At 39.4% G+C, this 10,214-nt stretch overlaps 1 pseudogene; it reads left to right on the forward strand.

Annotated features, from left to right (window-relative positions):
- Positions 1–1,251: 1,251 nt before the first annotated feature.
- LOC103002029 (40S ribosomal protein S23-like) lies at positions 1,252–1,744 on the forward strand (annotated as a pseudogene).
- Positions 1,745–10,214: the final 8,470 nt, after the last annotated feature.

Raw genomic sequence — 10,214 nt, forward strand, 5'->3', positions numbered from 1 at the left:
AACACTTGCAAAAATTAGGGCTTCAGATGAGTATATAAGCTCTTTTCTGGGAGGTACCAGCAAGCTGTAGTGAGGCTGAGGGAAAGTACAAAGATGGTGTTCCCCAGCCTACATTTCCTGAGTGCACCTCTGTGGCCTCTAGATGCGTGGCAAATCTGAAGCCTGCGCCCCAGGCTGAAGCTCCAGGACAAGTAAATAAGCCCTTTTCACAGAAGGGATGGGGGTGTGTTTCAGTCTGCTCTCTGTGCAGTGCCCTGGGGGTGGTCGCCTGCCAAGAACTGTCTTCTCTGATTGTTACAGAGAGCGTCCCGTGGGACCCAGGAATGCAGTCCCCCCTGGCCACCAAAGCTAGATGATCAAGGAGCATCTCTTGTGTGAACTGTGTGTGCCTGCCAGCTTTAGCAAGCTAGTGGGAGATCATAGGACCAGGGCATACCTGCTAGCTTTTGCAGGGCTGCTAGAGAGCACAGGGTCAGGATGTGTCTGCTGGCGCTACTCAAGGTAGAGGAAGAGCACAAAAATGGTACCTACCAGCTCCTCCATCCCCAGAGAGAGAGTCCCAACAGGCCCTGCTCCCCTAGAAGATACTTTAGGATTATCAAATGAATCTCCTTAACGTATATTGTAGGCGCTTTTCAAACTGTTGCTTTTGTGCTGGTCCCCAGAGCAAGCCCTTTAGGAGAAATATCTCAGTTTCCTACAGCTTTGGTTTTCAACTCCAGGCATTTTGGGGGCTCATCTCTCCGTTGCAGGTCCCAGTGGTTGGGGTACCTGGGGTGGGGCATGAACCCCTTGCTCCTCAGAGAGAAGCTCCAGATTTGTGAGATCCCTCCTGACTGTGGGTCACCAAGCTGGGCATGGGGTTTTTGGCGAGACTTCGTCTCTGCCTCTCCTACCCATCTCCATGTGGCCCTTTTACTGTTTGTTGTGAAGGAACTGTTTAGCTAGTTTTCAAGTCTTTTCAGAGGGTATTTTTCCATATGTAATTGTAGATTCGTTATGTCCATGGGAAGAGGTGAGTTCAGGATCTTCCTACGCTGCCATCTTCAAAGCCCATTATTTTAACCATTACACTATAGAGCTCACCATATAAGGCTCTTAGAAGTTAAAATTTCTTTATCAAATACCGATATGAGTGGCTAAAGAGATAATTGGTTAGGAAGTAGAGATGAGAGAATTGGTTTATATCAAATAAGGCAAAATCTTTTTAAAAGCTTCTGCTCTTTTGTTCAGGCTTTTTGTGCTAGCAGGATGAGCAAGTGTCATGGTTTTTATACTGCCAGGAAGCTCTGGGGCCACGGATGAGATCAGAATTGTCATGATAAACAGTACAAGAAAGCCCATTTGGGCATAACCCTGAAGGCCAACCCTTTCGGAGGTGCTTTTCATGCAAAGGAAATTGTCCTGGAAAAAGTAGGAGTTGAAACCAAACAGCCAAATGCTGCCATCAGAAAGTGTTTCAGGTCCAGCTGATTAAGAACGGCAAGAAAAAAAATCATCTTTTTACCCAACGATGGTTGCTTAAATTTTACTGAGGAAAATGATTTCTGGTTGCTGGATTTGGTTGCAAAGGTCATGCTCTCCTTGGCAACATGGAGTTCGCATTGTCAAAGTTGCCAGTTTCTCTCTTTTGGCCCTCTGTGAAGGCAGAAAGGAAAAACTAAGTTTTGATGGTGAAAACATGGTAGTAATAAATTTTCATATGCCAAAAAACCCCAAAAAAGCTTCATATATCAACATATAATTGAACAAAAATTTTGAAGTACTGGTTCCACTATGAGACCTGAGGCTCCATAAATTTATGTCTATTTTGATTTACAGTGCTTTACACATGGTAGGACTTGGTAAATGTGCATTAAATGAATTAATTGGAATATTGTAGAATATAGTTTAAATTGACTTCAATGAACTCAAATTCTTAGTGATCCACTTTATTAAACAATTGACTTTAGCATCTTTTAAGATGATTTGTTACTTGAAAAAAATTAAAATTCTAGTAGTATATAATTTAAGACAAATTGTTTAGAACAATGTTATAACATGGTTCTCAATGAAATATGGTGACTCCAGTTAATTTAAAACTCTTGGAGGCAAAGGGAAGTGAAAAGATTCCATCTGATGTTACAATAGGCACATAATTAGAGGTCTGGGAGTGTTAGAGTGCAAAGGTCACATGTAGTAAACATGACTTTCTGTGGCCACAGGAGAGGCCACAGAAAAGCCACACAACATCTATTCTCCACTTGGATAAGGGTGGGAGAGTTAGTAACCCTTTTTTACAACTTAGCTGGAGGGGAATGAGGACCCATGGCAGGTCTTCTGTGTCTGACTACCTATTTGACAAAATAATGTATTTAATAAATATTAGAATTTTGAATTCCTTAGGAACTGACTACATTTTGGGATCAATTCTATAAACCTCGCATATTAATCCTGTTGTGTCCTTTGATGTAGAGGTAGGAGCTTACCCATGCAAATTTTCCCTGACTTTTTATTGATAGAACTCCAAATTCTTTTCCAATTTCCATGCAGTTAGGGATCCAACTATATGACAGTTTCTAAAACCTTCATGATGTTGTTAGTTTCATAGAATGAGAAAGATGAGCATATGCAAAAGATGAGATTGTGCTTTGCTGGTTACTGTTGGTTTCTTAAGGCAACTATAAAAACTGGTAGCCCCTGAAGAGTGGAAGTAGAAACTACTGCAATCCTAGTGTTATTACCACTGGCAGAATTAGCTACACCAATGAAAAATAACAACATCAGATGTAACTCGATCTTTCCTTGGTCAGCAATGGGAGCTAGGTAATAAGCAAAAGTAAGTTTTGTCTATTGGATTTCAAGACTGTAAAAAGAAGTCTAATATTCTGCCATTCAATATGCTGGATGGGAATACTGTAAGATAAATTCAGTACAAACTAAAGGAACTTCAACATGTGTATAAATGTCTAAAATTCTACCCAAAAGATATTTTTAAAATTCTTTTTACATGAGAACCAAACTTCTTGCCTACAGGTTATGTTACTTTGATTGGCTGAATTTTTTTTTTTTTTTTTGCCATGCCCCACAGCTTGTGGGATCCTAGTTCCCCAACTAGGGATTGAACCCGGGCCCTCAGCAGTGAAAGCGCAGAGTACTAACCTCTGGACCACCAGGGAATTTCTCTGATTGGCTGAATTTTAATGGATAATTATAAATAACAGAAAAGAACATGATTATTACGTATTTAGTTATATACCAATTACTATGTCTGAATCCTAATTAGGATTAGGATATATGAATCACTACAGCTAATACATGGATAAACATAAACTAGCCAACTGACCCAGTTAGAAAAATTAGACTCACATACACCTTTACATAACTAATGCTAACAGTGGGAACAGACTCCATCCAGAACATTTCTTAGAACAAATTTAGGAAAGTCCAGGGCATCTTCCTTCAAAATGCCTAAAGCCATATCTGATACTCAGTGTCCCTATATTTAAGCTGTTCTTTGGTTAACAGCACTCAGCCAGCTTGGAGGTGTTGGATAAATATCTTAAGTTGTAAAGATGTACATGTGAACTAAGAAGTGTTCAGTATCATCATTAGGCAGACATCTGTGACTTTTAACTTTCATTGGTGGAAGAATTCCCTTCTTTGTACTAAAGACAGTCTGATGAATGTATACCCTTTCATAGCAGAGAGAAACATATTTTCTTCTTACACATATATCACCTATAATTGTTGGCAGAGTTGTGACTACTGCCAGAAATTAGGGATAGAGGTGACAAGCCATGGATTCCCACCAGCTACTATTCAGATACCCATGATCCCTTTGGGAATTAGTCCAACATGCTTGTGAGATAGCCATGCTTTCTCACATTTAAATCTGGGGCTCAGGAAAACTGCTTCAGCTCTGTGTGGTAAGGATGACTTAACTTGGGAATATTCACTGTTCTCCCCATTTGGAAGCATATCCGGAAGATAATAGTGGATAATAAACTTCAAGCTTTAAAAGCTTGCCCTTTGGACTACCTTGCGTATCAATATTGACTTTGATGTAGAAAAGCTCTCTGGTTCTTCCGTATATGAATGTTAAGTGGCATGATCAGGATTACAGTGAGTGTTCTGTCCCTGGATCTCTCTGCTAAAGAGACAGGCAGGGACCAGAGTAACATACAAGGTCCCTATATTTAAGCTGTTCTTTGGTTAAGTAGCACCCTTACATAACTTCTGCTTGGCAGTGGGGACCTGATTGTATTATCACATAATTAACTTATTGACTAATAGTCTAGTGATCTTAAACAGGTGTTGAGTTTATATGCAGGCAACAATTTAGGCATTGGGAGAATCTATTTTATTAATTGTATTTTATTATTCACTTATTCCCTAAGCGTGATGTTCTCTAAACACTGTATTATTGTATAATATGCTACTTAATATAGTACTTAGTGAGTAAATGACTAATAACATAAAATTAGTACACTATAATTAAATATTACAAAATTTGCAAACAGAATGGTTTGGTAGAATAAAGCAAGCCTCATAAAACATGATTTCCAGGAATACTCTAATTATGTGAACTTGAATAGTCATAATGCCTCTCGGACCTCCTTTTCCTAATATTTTAAATAAAGAAATTGAAACAAATGATTTTAATTTTTTCCATAGATCTTTATGTTCTATGCATTTGTTGAACGATGATTAGAACATAACTATGTAATAAGTGCTAAAATTGGGAGGATATACTTTCATTTTTCTTGACTGTTCCAACGTTCAATAAGTTTGATTTAGATAGAGTACTAAAATTTTCTGTGGAACTCTAAGAATACATTAAGCCTTTGACTAAAACTTTTGTTTTTTTGATGGATAGGCAAAAAATAATCAAGAATTTATAAAATGTTTTGGCCTTATTCACATGTGTCAACAATCCAGCAATAAGAATGAAAACTTGCTTTATTTAGAGAAGAGTACACAGGCTTTTGTTAGTTCCAGGATGATAACAAGGTGTTAGAATCACAGAATGTAGAACTGCAGATTTATGTTTGGTACACTGCCAGAAACTACAGGGTTGAAAGAACATGTCGATTTATATATATTCTCAAGATTTTATTATCCAGTCTCAGGCTGTTTGACGGTTTGCTGGGATTCATATTCTCTTTCTAATTCTTAACCTCAAACTAATTCTTAGAAGAAAAACATGATTGACTAAAGGTTAGCTGTGGAATTCAGTAGGTTCTGAATATAGATGGTAAGAAAGGTAAAAAATCAGGAAAAGTTAATTTGTCTGACCAAAACTAAGAAAAAATTAATTTCAGTATGTCATATATTTTTTGGAACACTTAAAAAAACATACTCATTCAAGTGAAAATGTGCTCAGAATTTATTTTAAATGATCAAACTATTAGCTTTTATATTTCACATCCATATCTTCTTCATTGTTTTACAGTCTCTACATCTTTGAGGTGAGTCACTTTTATCAATATTTCATACTTGAAATGGCAAGTTAATATTATTGATGGTGGCAATAAGTTGAGTTGATTATCCTGATATCTCCTACTGAGCAGATTTACAATGCTATTAATAATGTTCTTTTGTAGTTAAATGCTTTAGATTATCTTCTTATAAATACATATCCTATACATATTGTACATTTCCAGATTATCCTAATTTATAACTATAAACTATTTATCACTATAATGTATCAATAATAAGGCAACAACTAGTGTTTATACTATGCTAAGTGTTTGCATTTTCCAGAGGTTCAAATACCTAAGGGATCCAAGGTGGGACCAAAAGAAGGAATAAAGGAGACAGTTCTAGACTCTAAGTAGAAAACATTCAAAAATTGCTCTGATATCACATTTAAGGAGAAAATATGCCAATAAGAAAATGCATTTTTTTCAGGATTAAATCGGCATTTGTTACTTAATAGCATTTGTCATTTTCTAATTTTTTCATATGTAGCAAATTAATTTCAAATCATTTTGCTCTTCCAAATGCCTTTGTGTATTGTGTTTCTTTTTTCATATTCTTTTGGATAACATTTGAGAAAAAATAAGACTACAACAGTCATTGATTACAGTCAGGATGGAAGACATTTGTAAGACCAACGAACAGGTGGAGTATGTATGATGGGAATATTCACTTTTTTGTGCCACCATTTTGTAGCTGTATAAAAAAAAATTAGCAAATGGTGGATATTGTTTCTTTACAAAAAATGGTTCTGTACTGGATCCATCTGCGAAGTATAAACATGTCATCAGCACTCATTTTCCATCTCCAAAAAACATTCCCCATGTCCATATTTGATTTTCAAGTGCATCTGTGCACTGATGGAAACCCTCCCAACATGCTGCCACACAATTGCAAAACCCACACGTTTCTGTCTTTGAATCAAGCTTTCACGAGAGCCTGGCCTCCCCTGGGTATAAGCTTGTTTTGAAGTTGCAAAGGTCCCCTGGGTGACCCCAATGAAAGAAACTTCAATGTCCATGGTAAGGTTAAGTTATTCCTTTTAGGAAGATAATCTTGTCCATGAAGTTTTTTTCAACTTTGTTGCAAAATTTTTTTTGTACCTTAGAATCTCTCTTTTTGTGCCCACACTATACTTACCTAATGATTAGCACTTGCACGAATGAGTTTCTCAATGACTCAATTCACATTTAAGAAAGTAAGTGACGATCTCAATATTAGTTTGATTATTCAGAAACTTTAAGCAGAACAAGCAGGGAGTTCATCTCAGAAAGTTGAAGGACAAGCATCCTGAATTCTATGAGTCCCTAATGTTATTGATAATCACATAACCTGAAAGCATTTAAAACTTCACTGGAAAAATTTAGTCTCTTCATAAACACACATTCAGAAGTGAACTCCTTGATAAAGAAGGAAATTTTATTTTACCTCATTATTTTCCCAGTGCAGGACCAGAGTTACCTTCGCTATAGAGCAATGGAGTAAGCCTTGCCTGTCATTTTTAATCAGGTTGTTTTAGGTAATTTTTGTTATGCTCCTCATTACTGAATTGTTTATCAATAGGTGCAGCAAGTGTCACTAGCTTTTCTCATCAAACCAGGTCTGACAAAGCAGCACAGTGCATGGGAAAGAGGCAGCTAGGTGAAACTAATGCCATAGATGTTTGATTCATTAGGAGCTTATTGTTAACGGGGATGTCTGATTGTAAAGGATCAGTCAAGCAAAAGAGTGCAGAGTAATCAGTCGGATTTATAGTTTGCAGGGCTCAGAAAAAAATCAACATAAACCTTGGATATAGTAGAAACAGAAAAATCCCCTTTGGGCAGCCCTAACCTGGAACCAGCCAAATAAGGTCATTCTACATGAAGGTTTCCTGTTAGGTGATGGGAGATAGAGGCGGATTAGAGCCATATGGCATGGCCTATCATACCTTCTGACTTAAGATAACAAAGCCAAGCTTTGTGCTTAGCTGTTTTTGACTGACATCATCAATTTTATTTTATGTTGGTCACCTCCGGTAACAGGAAAAAATGGCCTAGGGTTGATAACACATGCTTTTTTTTTTCCCCTTTTAGTATTAAGATGCCTAGAAGCTAGTTTTGTGCTGTTAAAAATTTCAAAGAATTAGTAGCTTACTCTTCTATCACCCATCCTCCAGCAACTGTCAGCCCCCCTCCCCCTTGTTTTCAGTTTGTACCTTGCAAATGAGAGGCAGCCTTATTCAGAACCAGATGTAAGGCTCCTAGAGAATGAGCATAAGCTGGTGTACTTTAAGCCTAATGGGAAGTTTTATATGCAAGGGCCTTGAACTGATTAGTATAATTCCCTCTTTAATACAGCTGTCCCTCCAGATTAAGGTAAACCAAATGTTGCAATCAGAGATTAGTGTACCTTGCCAGTTATTAACATCCCCGGTGCTCAGCAAGCACGTCAGACGCTAATACTGTGTATTTATTTGCCACTTCCCCACTGTAACTTGAACTTCTGCACCTGTCAAAGCATTCCAGTGAAGAGAGGGGCATTATTGGAAAGCAAAAGTTTTATACCTGTACACCTGTTTTGTTTTGTCACAGCTTAGATTTTCTTTTGGCTTGCCAAGACTGCCAGGTGCTTTAATCTGCTACTCTTCTGGTTTTGTAAAGAAAGACTTTGTGTGCTAAATCGCATTTGTTACTTTCATATGCTTGCTTTTATGCCACTGGAGAGCTGCTCACCTAGACTGGGGGCATGTGTGTGTCTGTGCATGTGCCTGTGTGTATGTGTGTGTGTGTGTGTGTATGCTTTCTTTTACAAAAGAGTAAATGGGTGAGGTTTCTTTCTCAGAAACACACACCTGTGTTCTCTGTGCTCCTCAGCTTCTGCAGTGTCTTAAGTCACAAGGTGGGTCTCATGGCTGTAATATATTTGGCAGGATATCCTGCCTTCTTGCAACCCAGATATCAAGAAAGACAAAGTCCTGCTGTCTCAGAAAGATCTGGCTGTGTTTCTTTCTCTCCTCAGCCCCCACCCGGGGCTTGCTTGGACTCCAGGGCCAAGCGTGTACAGTGAAAGCACTAGAGAAGCTTGGGACAGTACCCAGCTTGTGTTTTTGGTAAGGTTGGTCCAGGCACAGTGCTCCCCGATCCTTTTTCATCAGTGTGGTAGATGGGCCAACAAGTAAGGGAAAATCACGGACAACTTGAGGAAGAGCCTTCACACTTGTCAAATAAAAGTGATTTTTATCAGCATCGCCTATTACTCAGAGATTGAGAATCAAAAAGTGCTTTCTGTGAAAAAAAAGCATAGTTTGCTAAGGAAACACTAGGGTCATCTCGGGTCTGATTTTTTTTTTTTCATCTGTGGGTTTAAAGCACGTAGCTGTGCTCTAACAGAGCAGTCACCTGATGCCAGCAGCAGGGCAGCCCCAGTCCTCCCCCGCCACCCCCAAATTTGTCACAGACAGGAAGGAGCCGCAGTTTTCTCGCTAACCCATGACACTGGAAGCAGTTACTGGTTCAGGGTGTTATCAGCACTGGGGCAACATTTCTCTCGCTTGCCCTCCTCTCCCCCAGCTCCATCTTGGTGTTTGCACGTTGATTGCCGGGTGCAGAGTTTCTACATATTATAGCTTAATTGCAGATTTTTTAGAAAGACAAAAATATGCTCATGTCTTAGGAATTATGTCTTGCAGGCTACTAAATATGCTAATGCAGCACTAAGCAGGGATAAAGTTCTTGCCATACCCCCAACAGTTGTGTGGAACCCGCTGCCAAGCGATTGTTAACTGTGAAGCACAAGCAGGCTTTGCAATCCATCTTAATTGTCATACTTACTTCAGGTTTCGTGATAAGGCTCGATGTTCTGTTTAAAGTGACAGTGTTGACAAGGGGAAAGGGTGTGGGCCTGAGCCTGTGGTTCTGAAGGGGTTGCGTGCTCTGACCTGCCGAAGGTTGATATGGACGGTCTGCGAGGGGATTTTAGTTGTCATGGGGTCCCCAGGCGGTTGAATGGAGAGACGCTCTGTCCTGCTTTTTCCTGTTAGGATCCTGACACGTGGAGCATTGATGAACTCAGCACAACGTTGAATGGGAGCTTTTTGGCAGCTGAGACACTGGGGCTAAGCTGCAGGTCAGAGATAACACCAGTGCGGATCTCCTCCTGCACACAGTTACTGCGCGCTTTCTTCCCTCCTGAGTGCAGGAAATGGCTCACGTTAAATACGCTCACTTTTCAGTTTTCCTTTCTTCTAAAATGGAGCTTGACAGATTGGACTTTTCAGCTCCCCCTTTTTTCACCACCTCTGCTTTCTACCTCAGAAATACTCTTCAGGAAGCAGGAGTTAATCTTGGTGAGGAAACGATAAGGTGATGCTTGATTTTCAGGGGAAAGCAGAAGGATATGGCTGCCTTGTTGCCGCACATAAACTTATAACTTCCCACCTTTGAGGCTTTTCCCTTCACATCTCTTCAGTACAGACCAGAAGAGGAACAGAGCGAAGAGCCTACTACCCAGACGGAAGTAAGAGAGCCCTATGTGGCTTTAAATAGCATTAGAGAATAGGAAGGACACATTTGGGAGGGAATGCTGACTTTTAAAGAGGGGCCTCTCCAGTGCCCATGTGGCCCTCTGCCTGAAGGGTGCATTGCTGCTGGCACCAAAATGCTTCTGCATCGTTTCACATGCAGCTGAGTTGTGCAGGTTTCTGAGATGTGGATAACAAAGGGAAATTGGCAACAAGAGTTGTTTAATAGTCTTTTGCCAACATGCTGTATTCA

This window comes from Balaenoptera acutorostrata, chromosome 8 (assembly GCF_949987535.1).
Source record: "Balaenoptera acutorostrata chromosome 8, mBalAcu1.1, whole genome shotgun sequence".
Classification (NCBI taxonomy): Eukaryota; Metazoa; Chordata; class Mammalia; order Artiodactyla; family Balaenopteridae; genus Balaenoptera; species Balaenoptera acutorostrata.